At 35.9% G+C, this 5,123-nt stretch overlaps 1 protein-coding gene across 1 annotated transcript in view; it reads right to left on the minus strand.

Moving 5' to 3' along the window:
- The window catches only part of LOC122630635 (zinc finger protein 608-like), a 176,425-nt gene that overhangs the window by 103,515 nt on the left and 67,787 nt on the right, over positions 1 to 5,123 (minus strand). The window contains exon 2 of the mRNA XM_043815354.1: positions 4,793 to 4,860. The gene's annotated coding sequence lies outside the window, so the exon portion shown is untranslated. The remainder of the gene's footprint in view (positions 1 to 4,792; positions 4,861 to 5,123) is intronic.

Genomic DNA, 5,123 nt, shown 5'->3' on the forward strand with positions numbered 1-5,123 from the left:
AAAAAAAGAAAAGAAAAGAAGAAGAAAAAACGTAAAAAGATAGGAAACAAGAAAAATAAAAAAGAATAAATAAATATCTCGAAAATACACATGCTAATCGATAATTCCCGTTGATTAAATCTATAAATTAAACGATCGATATTTCAACCCCGACGTATAGATACACACATTACAAAAATGGATAGACATTATCTAATCCAGAAAAGAGAATAAATAAATAAAAACTATCTGAAGAGCAGACAACGTGCGCGCGAATCGATAATTCTCGATGGCTCGATAATCGGTTGATGAAAAAAAAAGTCCGTGTAAAAACAAGCGGAAAGTAGAAGCGGAACGATTCGTCGACAAATTGATTTTTCACGGTGCATCGCTCAGTCCCCTCACCCTCTAACTCCCTTACTCCCACCCCTATCCCTCTTTTACCCTATCTATCTATCTATCTATCTACCTATCTATCTACCTATCTATCCACCTATCTACCTATCTCTCTCTCTCTCTCTCTCTCTCTCTCTCTCTCTCTTCTCCCTCTCTCTTTCTCTTGGTGAACCTTTAACGGAGAATAATTTTCGATTAAAACTCCTCCAAGTGGTTCGATCGAATATTGCCACGTACCGCCATCGCGTCAAAACGTGTGTGTGTCTTTGTGTGTGCGTGTGTATGCGCGTACCCGCACCCGCGATAATCAAGGTAATTGAGTCGAGTTATAGTACGGCACGAAACGTGCCGACACTGACTCCAAATTTTCCTCTATCACTTCGACGAAGATTGAAGAGAAACAGAAAGAGAGAAAAAGAGAGAGAAAGTTTTGTTTTGAGCAACTCTTCCCCATCGTTTCCGTCGATTCATTATTCTAAAACTTTGTTAACGTTGGAATCATTGAAATCGTAACGCTACGTTCTTTCTCATCGACCTATTCAAAAATAATTTATATTCGTTTGAACTTTCTATAGATTTTATATATATATATATATATATATATATATATATAAAACAATATTTATATAATACACGAAAGTAATATAGATTTACAAAATATGTTTATTCAAAATATTTCATTTCAAAAAAAGTAAAAAGAAATATTCGAAAAAAATTTTTTGAAAAAGCTTGTCCGATTATTTTTATTTCTAGTTACGATTATTTTTATTTCTATACTCTTATAAAGACATACCATTCTTTATTTGTAATAATCAATGTACTTCATATATTGTCGCACTAATTTCACCTTATATCTGCTCGACCATTCAGAGTTCGTTCTATAAAAAGTTATTCCGTTTAAAATAGCCTGAGAATACTTGGTTTATACGCACGCACACACGCACATACACATATGGAGAGCGCATATGCAACCTATAAGTTACTGAAAATATCTAAACTCGTACGAAGGTTTTCGCGCTTGTTCGCGCGAACATATTAATTATTTACCCTACGTATAGACACATATCTAACCAAGAAAATAGAAAATGACGTATAAATACCTACTTATATTATTTTTTATCATTTGTTCTTCCTTTCGTTACATTTTGTTTCCCTTTCTTTTCCTATCTTACTCTTTCTTTTTTTGTTCATTATAAAACAAGCAAACGAATCATCTTCTATTTTTAACCTTCACCCTTTTTCCATTCGCGTAACTATCTTTGAAAGAGAGAATTAAAAAGGGATTACGATGACAAAGTCAATTCGATTAAAACAAAAGTGACTCTCGTAAGGCGAGCGTACAACTTCAAAAGCATTGTGTAAAAGCGAAGAAAAGTCGATAAACGTTAAGGGTGGTTCTTCGCTCGAGAAGGTATCAAGGCGAATTCCAATTTTGAAATCGTCCGAGGTAATCCCAAAAGAGAGAGAGATAGACGAGAAAAAGGAGAGTGGGGGTAGTACTGTCACCGCGCTATCGATCAGTCGGTTCTCTAGCTGGTGTGCGTGAATGAGGTAGCCATCAGCCATTTTGAAAAACGTTACCTTTTCTTCTTCCCATTTCTGTCAAACTTTTATTCGCCATTTATTCGTTGAAAGAGAGAAAAAAAGAAAAAAAAGCAAAGCGAAAAGAAGTACAGACTCGATCTCCCGAAGTAGTGGCCAGATGATTTTAAAAATTCATTTACTCATTATCCGAAATATTTCGGACTAATTTCCTTTTTTTCTCTCTTTCTTTATATCTTTTTTTTTTTTTTCCCCCCAGAAACGTATCAAGTACAAACCTACTATGTACACGCATGTAAAACCGCAAAACGCGAAAGGCTCAAGATCTTGAAAAAATGATAATTTTGAATATTTCTTTTTGTATAACATCAGATTAATTTTGAGCCACACTGTATAATAAAAATAGGTCAGGAATATATCTCTACGATCGTAGAAGGTATCACTTCGCCCAATATAGATAGTTTGCTTTCGCGTAAGAATTTTCAATGAGTAGATCAAACAAAGCTATCTTTACTAAGCTAAAAGAAATAACGAAGAGAAATCTGGCCATGAGAGCTCTCTATGCTATGAACGAGCAACGACCGTGCAAAGAGGGAGAGAGGGAGAGAGAAAGAGAAACAGAGAGACAAAGAGAGACAAAGAGAGAAAGAGAGAGAGAAAGAGAGACCGCAAGGACGATCGCCGACTCGAATTTCCGACGAAGGATACGAAAAGCGTACCGAGCAAAGAAACGAGAGTAAGAAACAACTTGGAAAAGAGAGTAGGAGGGAAGAGAAGGAGGGTGAGGAAAACAGAACGGTTCTTTATCGTAACACGATCCTTTCGTCGTGAACGACCTACGTTAGGGAACAACCCACCGAGAGAGCTCGACCAGCCAGACCAAACAACCCAGACACGATATATAACGACTTTCTTCGGCAAATAAATCGATCCTCCACCTCCCGTCGAAACTGGAGAAGCTTCCGTCGGAAAATACAATCTGTTCTTTCCAGCCTATTCCTCTGTTTCCTTCTCTCCCTTAGTCGTCCGATGCCGATGATGATGAGGTGATGACGAAGAAGAAGAACCTGTACCTTCCATTGTACCTCTTTCGATTAAAAAGTAAGAATAATCAAGTTTTTTTTCTTCGTCAATGACAGTATCGGATTTTACGAGCGAAACATCATATCACTTCCAATTATAATTTCTTTTATTACGATTCTTAATTCGATCTTTTGTTAACTCAATTGCCCTCTAACACGTTTTTAGAATTGTCTCATGAGAATACACTCGTTCAATCGCGATTATTAATGGTACGAAGTTGGGGATCACTCGACATTTACTATCTTGATATATCATTTTTTCTTTTTCTACTGAATTTTTTTTATACTCACGATTATCATAAATAAGTATATACGTACGTATAAATATTTAAATTGTACGTGTATGCATATATTAATATAAATAAATTTTTAGTAAGAAAGAAGAGAAACATCTTCAAAACTTTGGACATTACGCAACTCAAACTTAATGATTAATCTTTACGTTTTGATTAGAACGTATTTTCGTACTATTAACTTCTTATCAAAAGTTTCCATTCAAATCGCTCGATGTAAACTCTAAAATCTATTCAAACGAATAAATATACACTTCCCCATTCATAACAAAATGTAAAATTTCAAGAATAACATTCTTACTTGTATTATCCTATTAGTTCCACAGTTTATCAAGAACAAACAAATCAGACATTTTATATACTAAACACGTATATCTCTTAATAACAAATTATTCAACTTGCACGTTATTCTCAGTTACAAAGTTTAACGACGATAAATCACTTAGGAATGAAATAATAAGAGAGAGAGAGAGAGAGAGAGAGAGAGAGAGAAAAAAAAAGAAGAAAAAAAAGAAAAAGAAAAAACAAGTCTTTCGTCGATAAGGAAAATCAAACGATGGTCTCCACCCGATGAAGTGGTTACTTGGTAATAAGCACGTGCCGAGCACAATAATATAAGAATTTCTATGTACCTATGTATGTACCTATGTATGTATGCAAAGAGAATCGTTTCTATTTTCTACGCATGATCTAGCCTTTGTACAAAGGTGATGCTATATACGTGAACAGGCTTTTCTGTCTCTTCGTCGCGAAACACCAATGCTGTTTTTCGAGTATGCTCAGCCTCCTGTTCGTGAACGGTGAAGGGTACCTGAGTGTCTCTGTCTTTCTCTCTTTCTCTATCTTTCTTCTACCCCTTGCTCGTTCGTGTGCATGCATGCAAGCAAGCAAGCAAGCAAGCAAGCAAGCAAGCAAGCAAGAGGGGAAAAAAGTAAAAGAGAAAGAGAGAGAGAGAGAGAAAGAGAGATGGTAGGAGCAAGGACAGAGGAGAGTATTACAACGAGCCACTCAGGAATCTCTTCGTTTCCCTAATAGGCAGCTGACTCCTTGACTCGACCGCGTTGTCTATTGGTCCGCGAACCGAAAGAAATTCTCCTTTGCTCGAAGAAAAGAGACATCTTCCTTCCTCATGAGAAAACGTGAATTTCCTTTTTCTTCAATTCCGAAGGAATTTCAAATCTTTTTAAGTTGTAACGAACTTATGTATGTAAGCACTTAAATTAATTCTCGATTGGACGTAGGTATTTATAAAAAAGAAAAAAGAAAAAAAAAAAGGAAGATAAAAAAGGCTAGACGCAACGACAATAGTCGGAATAAAACGTTTCGAGGATAACGAATCCACTTTTATATCCTCCCATTCCGTCTCTTCTTGTCTGTTAATATTTTCATCAACTAAATTACGAAAAATGGAGTTGAAATTAAAAAAGAGACAGAGAGAAAAATATATATACATGTATATAAAAATCGATAATAGTATTCTAGTAGTAGTATCTAACGTACCATAAAGAAAACATGTTCTTCCACTGGAAAGTCGTCTCGCCGAAGTGTTCCCTCGGCCAAAGCTCCGCCTGAAAAATAATACAGCGAACGCGTTACAAGTAGTTCGTAAGGGTATGTTATATACACATTCGAACGCATACACAAAAACGTAGATACGCACGCACGCGTGCAGGGCAGTCGTTTTACGAAATTTTCTCTTCGGAAAATTCCATAATTCGGTTTACGTGCTGTGACGCATGAAATATGCATTACGTTATTACGTATAATTTCGTAAAGGTAGTTAGTTAGTAGTCGTACGTTCTCATAAAGAGAGAGATAGATAAAGAGAGAG

This window comes from Vespula pensylvanica, chromosome 7 (assembly GCF_014466175.1).
Source record: "Vespula pensylvanica isolate Volc-1 chromosome 7, ASM1446617v1, whole genome shotgun sequence".
NCBI classification, from domain to species: Eukaryota; Metazoa; Arthropoda; class Insecta; order Hymenoptera; family Vespidae; genus Vespula; species Vespula pensylvanica.